At 38.7% G+C, this 12756-nt stretch overlaps 1 protein-coding gene across 3 annotated transcripts in view; it reads left to right on the forward strand.

Annotated features, from left to right (window-relative positions):
* The window catches only part of COL21A1 (collagen type XXI alpha 1 chain), a 245398-nt gene that overhangs the window by 207782 nt on the left and 24860 nt on the right, over nucleotides 1-12756 (forward strand). The window lies entirely within an intron of this gene.

Raw genomic sequence — 12756 nt, forward strand, 5'->3', positions numbered from 1 at the left:
ATACCCCTGGTCTCATTCTGTAGCTTATTATGTCAAACTGGTGGTATTTTCTGTTATATATAAACACAAGTAGATCAAAATTATTTACAAGGCATTTTCTGTTGAAATTATCTTTGGCTATTTTGAGTCCATCTCCAAGTGAGTCCTAGTGTGTAGACGAGGGAGAATAACTCCAACCTTTGTTTCTTAGATTCCTTTTTGTCCCCTTAAAGATGAAAGGGAGTAGTAAACCTGTTTCAAACGGTGTCATACAACTGATAGTTTCCTTATAAGGATTTATTATTGCAAGTACTTGTATAATGGTTTCTTTTTGGTCTGGCAGCTATGAGTGTGTTACTTCTCTTTAGAATTATTTCACTGCAAAATAATCTTTTGTACATCGTTTGTAATGATCTGTCAGTTAGTGTGGAATTTAAAAAAATTTGAAGTTCCCTGGATTCAGGAGTTCTCTGATATTCTCAGGATTTGGACTTAAGCCTCCTGCTTCTGGTTTTCAGTTTTATTTTTACAGTAGCCTCAAGACTTCTCTATCTATACAGCACCAATGATAAAACATTTAGGTTAAAGATGAAAAGTTTCTCCACATTGAGGGACACCCAGAGAGGTTCACTGAGTTACATGGAGAAGAGAAGAGGGAGGGGGTAGTGAGAGGTGATTGGAATGAGATGAGGTGGGATCAAAAGAGGAGAGAGCAAGCTAGCCAGTAATCACTTCCTTATGTGCACTCCTCAGTCTGGACTGCTCAGAGATGTTCACAGAGTTATACAGGGAAGAAGAGAGGGAGGAAGTAGACAGAGGTGGCCAGGAGGATAAAAGGGGGGATTGAAAAGGAGAGAGACAGATCCAGCCAGTAACCAGTTCCCTAAGTGTTCTCCATCGTCTGGAACACACAGAGATTCACAGAGTTGGGTAGAGAAGAGAAGGGGGAGGGAGGAGACAGAGACCACCTGGTGGAGAAAAAGGAGAGTCCAAAGGAGGGGAGAGTGGTCAAGCCAGTAATCTCGCTCTCAGGTAAACTTGGGTACTGAAGATTGGGTTTTTAAATGTACAAAATTGACAACAAATACCAAAAAGCAAAGATTAAAAAACTAGAGTAGAGGTTGGATTCTCAAAAATACAATATTAAAGAAAAGAAGAAGAACAAGAAGGAAAAAAAAAAAGTCATGAGAATTATTTAAAAAACAACCACCACCACCACACACAAAAAGATATACGGCGTTTGCTTTAAAAATAGGGTCTTTTTTTTTGAAAAGTGATAGTAGGTTATAAAAATTAAAATTAAAGGAGAAATAGAGGACATAAAAATTTAAAAAAGTTAAAAGGAGAAAAAGAAAAGAAGAAAAAACAATCAACAACAACATCAACAACAAAAAAAAGAGAATGGTCGTAAAAATAGTAAAGATATATCTGGGACTTTCTCTGGTGTTGTGGGCAGTGTGGGGTCACTTCCAAGGTGGTTCCCTCTGTTTAGCTTCTTCTGTTTGCTGGTCTCTTCATTGTCTGATTTCCATCCTGACACAAGTGTCTGATTTCCGCCCTGACACAAGGTGGACACTTTTTTCTTTTTTTTTTTAGGCTCACTTGTTCAGTCGCACTGTGGGGAGGGAGGGATGCTGCAAACAACACTGCCATGTGCTCGCAGTGTCTCAGCCATGCTGGGCATGCCCCTGCACAACTGGAGCCGATTATACAGAGTGAAGTAAGCCAGAAAGAAAAAACACCAATACGGTATACTAACACATATATATGGAATTTAGAAAGATGGTAATGATAACCCTCTATGCGAGACAGCAAAAGAGACACAGATGTATAGAATGGACTTTGGACTCTGAGGGAGAGGGAGAGGGTGAGATGATTTGGGAGAATGGCACTGAAACATGTATACTATCAGGTAAGAAAGGAATCGCCAGCCTATGTTCGATACAGGATACAGGATGCTTGGGGCTGGTGCACGGGGATGATCCAGAGAGATGATATGGGGAGGGAGGTGGGAGGAGGGTTCAGGATTGGGAACTCATGTACACCCGTGGCGGATTTGTGTCAAGGTATGGCAAAACCAATACAGTATTGTAAAGCAAAATAAAGTAAAAATAAAAATTAAAAACAAACAAACAAAAAAATTGAAAGCATTGCAGAGTTCCACTGCAAACACATTTCCTTCTCAAAACTAGTAATGAAACATACTTAAAATATTTACAAAGTCAATGTCATTATAGTATTTCCCCTTTTTAAGCAATGAAGTATAGTTTGCATGGAACCTTACGGTATTTTCAGGTTACAATATCACCATACCACATTATAATGAGACATTTCTGTTCTTTATGAATTGATAACCTCAGTAAGTCTAGTAACGACGTCACCATGCCAAATTATTACAGTATTATATACTCTATTCCCTGTGTGTTACAGTACATCTGCACATCCCTGTGGCTTATTTGTCTTACAACTGGAAATTTGTGCCTCTTAATTCCTTCACCTGTTTTGCCCAGCACCCCAGCCATCCCCTCTGGTGACTACCACTTTGTGGAATTGTTGGACCATATGGTAATTCTATTCTTACCTTTTGATGGACCTCCCTACTGTTTTCCATAGTGGCTGTAGCGATTTACACTCCCACCAGCAGTGCACAAGGATTCCCTTTTCTCTACATCCTTACCAATACTTGTTATTTTTTGTCTATTTGTTGACAGCCATACTTACAGGTGTGAAGTGATATCTCATTGTGATTTTAATTTGCATTTCCCTGATGATTAGCAATGTTGAGCATCTTTTCATGTGTATTTAGCCATCTGTATGCTTTTCTTGGAGAAATTCCTATTGAGGTCCACTTCCCACTTTTTAACTGGATTATTTTTTTGATGTTGACATATGAATTCTTTGTATATTTTGAATTTTAACCCTCTATCAGATACATAATTTGCAAATATCCTCTCCCATCCAGTAGGTTACCTTTTCATTTTGTTTATGGTTTCCTTTAGTATGAAAGCTTTTTAGTTTGATATAGTCCCATTTGTTTATTTTTGGTTTTGTTGCTCTTGCTTGAGTAGACAGATCCAGAAAATTTCTCCTAGGAGTTTTATAGTTTCAGGTCTTCCTTTTAAGTCTTTAATCCATTTCGAGTTTATGGTGTAAGACAGTGCTCCAATTTGATTATTTTGCATGTAACTGTCCAGTTTTCCCATCTCAATTACTGAAGAGACTTTTTCCTCCACTCTGTTCTTGGCTTTTTATTTGTAAATTAATTGATCATGCAAGTGTGGGTTTATTTCTGGGCTATGTATTCTGTTCCATTGATCTGTGGGCCTATTTTTGTGCCGATACTAATCCAGTCCATCCTAAAGGAAATCAGGCCGGACTGATTTGATTATTTTGCCTGTAACTGTCCAGTTTTCCCATCTCAATTACTGAAGAGACTTTTTCCTCCACTCTGTTCTTGGCTTTTTATTTGTAAATTAATTGATCATGCAAGTGTGGGTTTATTTCTGGGCTATGTATTCTGTTCCATTGATCTGTGGGCCTATTTTTGTGCCAATACTAATCCAGTCCATCCTAAAGGAAATCAGGCCTGACTATTCATTCGAAGGTCTGATGCTGAAGCTGAAACTCCAATACTTTGGCCACCTGATGTGAAGAACTAACTCACTGGAAAAGACCCTGATGCTAGAAAAGACCCTGATGCTGGGAAAGATTGAAGGCAGGAGGAGAAGTGGACGACAGAGGATGAGATGCTTGGATGGCATCACCAACTTGATGGACATGAGTTTGAGCAAGGTCTGGGAGCTGGTGATGGACAGGGAAGCCTGGCATGCTGCAGTCCATGGGGTCGCAAAGAGTCAGGCACAACTGAGTGACTGAACTGAACTGCGATGTTTAGGATATTATAGCTTTCTACTTTGAAATCAGGGAGCAAGATATCTCCAGCTTTCTTCTTCCTCCTTAAGATTGCTTTGGCTATTTGGAGTCTTTTGTGGTTCCATATAAATTTTAGGATTATGTGTTCCAGTTTTATGAAAAATGCCTTTTGGAATTTTATTAGAGATTGCATTGTTTTTATACATTTATTTGGGTGGTATGGACATTTTTAGCATTATTAACTCTTTCAATACATGATCACGGTGCATCTTTCCATTTATTTGTGTCATCTTCAATCTCTTCCCTGATGTCTTACAGTTTTTGGAGTACAGGTCTTTCACTTCTTGGTTAAAATTATTCCTAGGTATCTTTAAATTTTTGATGCAGTATTATGAATGGGATTGTTTTCTTCATTTCTGTTTCTACTAACAATTATTAGTGTAAAGAAATGTAACAGATTTCTGTACAGCTCATCCTTAAATATTTAGGAGATTAGGAGCACTAACACTCCATGAAGTAAAAAATCTGCGTGTAACTGTGAGTCAGCCCTCCATGTATTGGGTTCCTTTGTGTCTATGTCTGAATTCCACATCCTTGGATTCAGCCAGTTGGGGATCTTGTACTGTTGACTTTTGAAAAAAATCTTCATTTAAGTGGACTTGTGCAGTTCAAGCCTGTGTTCCTCAAGGGTAACAGTGTAGTGAGGAATTGTATAGCCTGCAACTTTATTGAATTCACTGATGAGTCCTAACTGATTTTCAGTGGAGACTTTAGTTTTCTATATATTGTATATCATTTGCAAATAGTGGCAGTTTTTCTTCTCCCATTGCAATTTGGATGCCTTTTATCTCTTTCTCTTACCTAATTGGACTTCCAATACTATATTGAAAAAAAGTGGAGAGCATGGCCATCCTTGTCTTAATCCTAATCTTGCAGGAGTACTTTCCACTGTTGAGCACGATGTTAGCTGTGGGTTTGTCATATATGGCCTTTCCTATGTTAAGGTATGCTCTGTTTGTCACCACTCTGTAGAGACCTTCTATCATTAATGAATGTTGGATTTTGTCAAATGTTTTTTCTGCATCTATTGAGATGATCACACGATCCTTATCATCTGTTTTGTTAATGTGATGTATCATATTGATTGATTTGCAGAAATTGAAACATCCTTGCATCCCAGGGATAAACCATACTTGATCATGGTGTGTGATCCTTTTAATGTATTATTGGATTCAGTCTGTTATAATAATATTTTGCTGAGGATTTTTGCATCAGTGTTCATTTGGAATATTGGCCTGTAACTTTCTTTTCTTAAATGTTTTTATTGGTTTTGGTATCATGGTAATGCTGTCTTCCTAGAATGAGTTTGGAAGTATTCATTTTTCTTCAGTATTTTGGGAGTAGTTTCTGAATGATAGGTATTAACTCTTCTTCAAATGTTGGTAGAATTCACCTGTGAAGACTTCTTGTCCTGAAGTCGTTTATTGAAGATTTGGGGGTTACTGATTCAGTATCATTGCTAGTGAGTGGTCTGTTCCCTATGTTTTGATTTCATCTTTGATTTCTTTGTTAAATCACTGGTTGTTTACTAGCATATTGTTTTGCCTCCATTTGTTGCTGTTCAGTAGTTCAGCCGTATCTGACTCTTTGTGACCCTATGGGCTGCAGCATGGCAGACTTCCCTGTCCTTCACTATCTCCCAGAGCATGGTCAAACTCATGTCCATTGAGTCGGTGATGCCATCCAATCATCTCATCCTCTGTCATGCCCTTCTCTTCCTGCCATCAATCTTTCCCAGCATCAGGGTCTTTTCCAGTGAGTCAGTTCTTCACATCAGGTGGCCAAAGTACTGGAGCTTCAGCTTCAGCCTCAGTCCTCCCAATGAAGCTTCAGGGTTGATTTCCTTTAGGATGGGCTGGCTTGATCTCCTTGCCATCCAAGGGACTCTCAAGAGTCTTAGCCTCCATGTATTTGTGTTTTTCCAAGTTTTCTTCTTGTAATTGATTTTCAGTTTCATACTATTGTGGTTGGAAAAAATGTTTGATGTGGTTGTTTTCTTAAATTTATTAACACACTTGGCCTAACATGTCATCTATCCTGGAGATTGTTCTGTGTTTACTTGAAAAGACTGGGTATTCTGTTGTTTTGAAGTGGAATATCGTGTGTGTATATATATATATATGAAGTTCATTAGGCCTACTGTGTCTATTAAGTGCAAAGTCTCCATACTGATTTTCTATCTGGATGGGGTATTAAAGTTTGCTGCTGTTATTGTTTTACTGTCAATATCTCCCTTAATGTCTATTAATTTTTGCTTTATGTGAGTGGGTGCTCCTAATTTGAATGTAAAATGTTGCAAGTGTTATATTCTCTTATATGACCAATCCTCTTTCCATTATAAAATGCCCTCCTTTGTCTTTTTAACAGATTTCTGTCTTAAGTATTGGTACCCTAGCTTTCTTTGTTTCTATTTGCATGGAGATTTTTTCCCCATCCTTCAGTTTCAGTCTCTGTGTGTCTCTAGGTCTAAAGTGAGTTTCCTGGGGGTCGCAGATAGATGGGTCTTTTTTCCAAATCCATTTAGTCACCTTAGACACATTTAGTTCATTTACATTTAAAGTAAGTATTGATAGGTATATTTATTGCCATTTGGTTAGTTGTTTCTGTTTTTTTTTTTAGTTCTTTTCTGTTTTTATTTTTTTCTCTTTTCTCTTCACTTTTTATTTGATAGCTTTCTTTACTATTATATTCAAATTTCTCCTTATTTTTTGTTTATCTCATAGGGTTTTGGTTTGTACATACCATGAGGTTCATATATAACAACCTCTGTATATGGTCTATTTTTAAATTTATGTTTGCTTAAGTTGAGGCACACTCAAAAAATACTATATTTTAATTCCCCCAGCCTTGTTTTATGTTTCTGGAATAATATTTTACATCTTTTAATATTATGTATCACTTAACTGTTTTAGATATTCTGATTTCCCTGCTTTTGTCTTTAAATGTCATACTAGGTTTTTAGCTGGTTGATCCACTACCTTCACTATTTGCTTGCCTTTAGCAGTGATATTTTTTTCTTTCATAATTTTCTTATTTCTAGTGATAACCCTTATTTTTAACTATTTAAAGAAGTCCCTTTAGCATTTCTTATAAGATTAGTTTAGTGGTGAAGGGCTCTTTTAGCTTTCATTTGTCTGGAAACTATCTCTCCTTCATTTCTGAATGATAACCTCTCAGGGTAGAGTATTTTGATAGTAATTATTTTCCTTTCAGTACTTTGACTATATTGCACCAGTCCATTCTGACCTATAAAGTTTCTGTTGTAAAATCAGCTGATAGTCCTTGTCTTATGGAGGTCCCTTTGTATGTAACTATTTGCTTTTCTCTTGCTGCTTTTAATATGTTCTTTTCAATTTTTGACATTTTAATTATAATGTCAACTGGATTCATCTTGATTGTGATTCTTTGTTTCCTGGACTTGGATGTTTATTTCCTTCACGAGGATGGGGAAATTTTCAGGCATTATTTTTTTTTAAATATATTCTCTATCAATTTTTCCTCTGTCTTCTCCTGCTGCTGCTGCGGCTAAGTCACTTCAGTCGTGCCCGACTCTGTGCGACCCCATAGATGGCAGCCCACCAGGCTCCCCCATCCCTGGGATTCTCCAGGCAGGAACACTGGAGTGGGTTGCCAATTCCATCTCCAATGCGTGAAAGTGAAAAGTGAAAGTGAAGTCGCTCAGTCGTGTCCGACTCTTCGCGACCCTATGAACTGCAGCCCACCACGCTCCTCCGTCCATGGGATTTTCCAGGCAAGAGTCCTGGAGTGGGTGCCAGTGCCTTCTCCGCTTCTCCTTCTAGAACCCCTATAATGTAAATGGTGGTATGCTTGTTGTTGTCCCAGACATCCCTTAAACTATCCTAATTTTTTTCTTTTTTTTATTGGTTTCTTTTTCCTTTTTTCTACTCCTATTGGGTTATTTTCACTACTGTGTCCTCCAGATCACTGATCCATTTTTCTGCTTTCTCTAATCTGTTGTTGATTCCTTCCAGTCTGTACTTCATTTCATATTCAGTATTCGTCAGTTCCTGTTGCTTTTTTTAAAAAAATATTTTCTGTCTCTCTATGGATGTTCTCACTGAGTTAGGCCATTTGCCTCCAGAGTTCAGTGAGCATCTCTGAGACTATTACTTTGAACGCTTCATCTGGAAAATGTCTTATCTCCATTTCATTTAGTTCTTTCTCTGAGGTTGTCTTTTTCTTTCATGCAGAAGGGCAGAAGGCATTCTTTCATCTCTTCACTTTGCCTAAATCTATATGTCTCTTTCTATGTATTAGGTATAGCAGCTACATCTCCCGGATTTGAAAGGACAGTCTTATGTACAAGATGTCCTGTGGAGCCGAGTGGTACAGTCCCCTCTGGTCACCAGAGTCAGGTGCTCCTGGGGGGTAGCTCCTGTGTGGGTCATGTGTGTCCTCCTCTTGTGATTGGGCTGTGATGGCTGCAGGCTCCCTGATGTGTGGATTAACTCCTGGGATCAGGAGCTGCTTTGGAGGGGTGCTGGGGCAGCCTGCTGTGCAGAATGGGGAGGGAGGTGCTTTACAGTAGGCAGCGAGGGCAGGTGCTCTGGGGAATGCTGGGGAAAGGGATTAGCTAGGTTGATAGAGAATGACAGGCGTGCCAGGCCAGCTAGTTAGAAGGAGAGTGAAAAAGAATGATGCCTGCCAGCACTTCTGACCCCAGAGAAGCTCCACCAGATCCCTGTCCCCCAGCACCTGCCATATATTATTCAAAGGATCTCCTTCTCACATGACCCAGGAGCTTTTCAAGTCGCTGCATCTGTCCTGGGACTTGGAGCAAGTGTAACCCCACTCACTGGTTTTCAAAGCTAAATGTTATGGAGCTCATCTTCCCAGTGTAGGGCCTCAGGCTGGGAATCCTGACATGGGGCTCACACGTCTCACTCCTCAGGGGGCACCTCTCCAGCTGTGATACTCCTTCCACTGGTGGGTCTTCACACTGGGGATGAGAATTATAACCAGATTGCTTCTCTGCCCCTGTGTAGCCTTTTCCTTTTGTCCTGAATTGTAGAAAATTCGTCTTGCTAGTCTTCAAGTTGTTCTCAGAGATGATTGTTCCCTATGCAGTTGTGATTTGGTGTGTCCATGAGAGGGGATGAGCTCAGGATCGTTCTAATCTTCCATCTTGATCTGGAGCCTCATTATAGTATTTTTCTGCAGTCAGAATCAGCCAAACATGAAAAGGCAAGGTTAGTGAATGAGCGGCAATGCTAACCTGTTGGTGCCCCCTAGTGGTAAGCCTTAGATTGCCAGAGTCATCTCGAACACTGTGAACTTTGGGGAATGAGGTAGAGGAAGGCAAGGTAGGAAGATGTTGAAAAAGAAGAAAGAACGAGAAAAAAAAAAAGTCCTCAAAATGAAGGAAAACAAAAATTGAGTCTTAGAAAAGAATTGACTTCATTTATTTTGCGACTTTCAGGAATGAGCTCTGAAAAGTCATGAAAATTTATTTTAGTCCCCGCTCTGAGCTGTGTGCTCTGTGCTTAGTTGCTCAGTCAAGTCTGACTCTTTGTGACCCCATGGACTGTAGCCCACCAGGCTCCTCTGTTCATGGGGATTCTCCAGGCAAGAATACTGGAGTGGGTTGCCATTTCCTACTCCAGGGGATCTTCCTGACCCAAGGATCAAACCCAGGTCTCCCACATTGCATGCAGATCCTTACTGTCTGAGCCACCCAGGAAGCTCAAGCTAAGTGCTGGTAAGAACTCACTGACATAATATACCAACCATACAGCTAAGTTCTGTTATTTTTCATCATGTATAAGATGGGGACACTAAAATTCTAATTTAAATATCTGGCCTGGAATCAATCAGTATGAGATGAAGGTCTGACTGGCTCCAGAATCCAGACTTGCAACTGCTTCTGTTCTGGCCTTTATTAACCATCATTTATAATGTCTGTAGCTAATAAGAATGATACTGTCAATATATGGGTTTTATATTCATTGCATCTTTAGGAATGAGCAAATCACTTCTTGATATAATAGAAGAAAACTTTATATACTTCTAATATTTTGATAACCGTATGATAATAAATATCTGTAAAACTGTAGAAAGGTTACAGTTTTTGATTTAAAAACTCCACTAGTTGATTAGATTTGTTTTGAACATTGAAATTATTGCATTACTTAACAGCAGATTTGATCCAAGAGTCAACAACCATACCACCTGGAATGCACCCAATCTAGTCAGAGTTGACCCGAGATGCTCTAACTTCAGGAGTTAAATATTCCATTGCATGCGGAAAAGTATAAAGTGATATCTTGTCTTTTCTAAGTAATGCATCATGGACATATTTCCTTCATTATGAAGTGGTCTCTAGGAAATAGGCACCAAACCCTTTATTCTAAATCATGCATTTCTATTTTTAATGACTTTTTTGTTATGCAGTAATGGTTTAATGGTTACAGAGAAGATTCTAGAACATTTTTTCATGTCAGCATTCTTTCACCACAGCATTACACAGGATTTTCCATTTGATTTTCTGCTCTTCTTCAAGCCCAAACTGAAATAATAGAACTGGAGGAAACATGTTTCTTTATTCTCATCAAATAAAATTCTTGCTTCTGTCTTTACTTATACATGTTCACAGTAGCCTGAACCCAAAACCGCACAGACTGAATATGAAATATAAAATAGTTTGCTTGGAAAAATATTTACCCTGTGAAGTAATTGTTACTAAATACTTTTGAATCAACAAACTGGTAACACTCAAATGGTTTTGAATAATATTTCTACTAATGTAAAATTGGCAAGGTTTAGTCAATTTCAGTGAACGTATTGGGAGACCCAGGAAAATATTGTCTAGGAGAATTTTATTAACTAATATAGCTCTGAGTGATTTCAGTTCTTCTCATGAACCTCTCTCTCAACGGTTTTTTATTCTATGCATGCTTGTGGTATTATATTAGTTTTGCCAAGAATTGCTTTTATAAATTGTTTTACATTTTATTTTGAGTATTATATAGTATTATGTGTTTTGCTGGTATTTATGAAGTATTTAATAATTCTCGATACAGTTGAACTAGAAGATATTATGACTTCTTTTAATATCTTTGACTGAATGTATTCATGTTTGACTAATTTATGAAGACAGGAAATAGGCAAAGGAATCTATTTTTCTTAATCTGAAATCTCCCCCAATACTCTCAATATTAGATATTAGATATGATGAAATAATGTAAGATTTGTGGGTGTGTCCTAATATAGACCATGCTTAGTATTAGAATTATTTAGATCAAAGATATTGAATCAAATCCAGGGACTGATCTGGGTGGAATGGGGGCTCTTAAGACCTTCTAGGAGGCGAGGCCTGGGTGCTGCTCAGAGATGTTTGGGCATAGTTTTGTTTTTCCTGCAGAGTGAAAATGTAGCCTTGCTGACAGTGGGGTTGGCTGCAGAGACAGGAGTAACTAATAACTACTAATATAGATTGTGTGTGAGAGTTGGACTGTGAAGAAATCTGAGTGCCAAAGAATTGATGCTTTTGAACTGTGGTGTTGGAGAAGACTCTTGAGAGTCCCTTGGACTGCAAGGAGAATCCAACCAGTCCATCCTAAAGGAGATCAGTCCTGGGATTTCTTTGGAAGGAATGATGCTGAAGTTGAAACTCCAGTACTTTGGCCACCTCATGCGAAGAGTTGATTCATTGGAAAAGACTCTGATGCTGGGAGGGATTGGGGGCAGGAGGAGAAGGGGATGACAGAGGATGAGATGGCTGGATGGCATCACTGACTTGACGCACGTGAGTTTGAGTGAACTCCAGGAGTTGGTGATGGACAGGGAGGCCTGGTGTGCTGCAATTCATAGAGTCGCAAAGAGTTGGACATGACTCAACTGAACTGAACTGAAGAGCATAGAGATTTGAACAGGGATGAAACCTTAAGTAACAAAAGTTTCTATGCAGCACAAAATTCAGCTTCTCGGGTCTGATGGTATCAGGGCAATTGCAGGATCTCTTTAGGAATTCTTGAGCCCAAGCAACACAGCAGTGACACCCCTGCAGAACTCTGTAAGTCCACCTTGCATCTGATAAGAGTTTACAGGCAGATTTTACTTGAATTTTGTTTAAATTCAGACCTTCACCATTTTACTGAATTTGTGTGAGTGTGTATTTGAATAGGGTTTGGTTCTGGGTGGTTTCATGCTGAAACATGGTCTGTTGAAGTGGACTTTGACTGCTTTGAACGTATGCATTTTCTGCCTTAGAAGCATGCAGTTCACATCACTCTATTTTCTTTATACTCATCACTCAATTATTTACTTTTGATTTCTCTTTAAAGTGCTAATGGGCATACTGTGCTCATGTATTATAACGTTACTTTAAATTTTTATACTGTTTTATTTATTCTCTAGTTAGTATGTTTATAGAGACTTGTGTTTTCAACTAGTGTGTGAGCCCCTTGTTGATGGTCATTGCTCTCATACAACTTTTGTTCTCTGCAAAGGGTGAACTGAATTGAGCCAAATAGGATCAAACTGAATTCCACTTTATGGAATTTAAGTTTGGGTTTTAAAACTAGAACTGTGTGCTGTATCTTGCACCATCATTGTGGCTACCACATGGACAAGTGTTAATAGTTAAGATGTGACATCAGAACAATGGCAGATTCTCCCTGCAGTAGAAAATACTTGATTTCATTGCCCTGATTTATGGAGGACCACTGCTGTTCTTTGAAAGCCTTGAGGATGCAGAGGGCTTTCAGAGAAATACCGATGGTGCTCAGTTTCCCTATCTTCCAAATTCCTTTTTCTGGCCAGAGTCAATATATATCCATAAAAACAAATGTTAGTCATTTGTTCAATTGAAGTGTCATCAAGAAA

Source organism: Ovis canadensis, chromosome 20, assembly GCF_042477335.2.
Source record: "Ovis canadensis isolate MfBH-ARS-UI-01 breed Bighorn chromosome 20, ARS-UI_OviCan_v2, whole genome shotgun sequence".
NCBI lineage: Eukaryota > Metazoa > Chordata > Mammalia > Artiodactyla > Bovidae > Ovis > Ovis canadensis.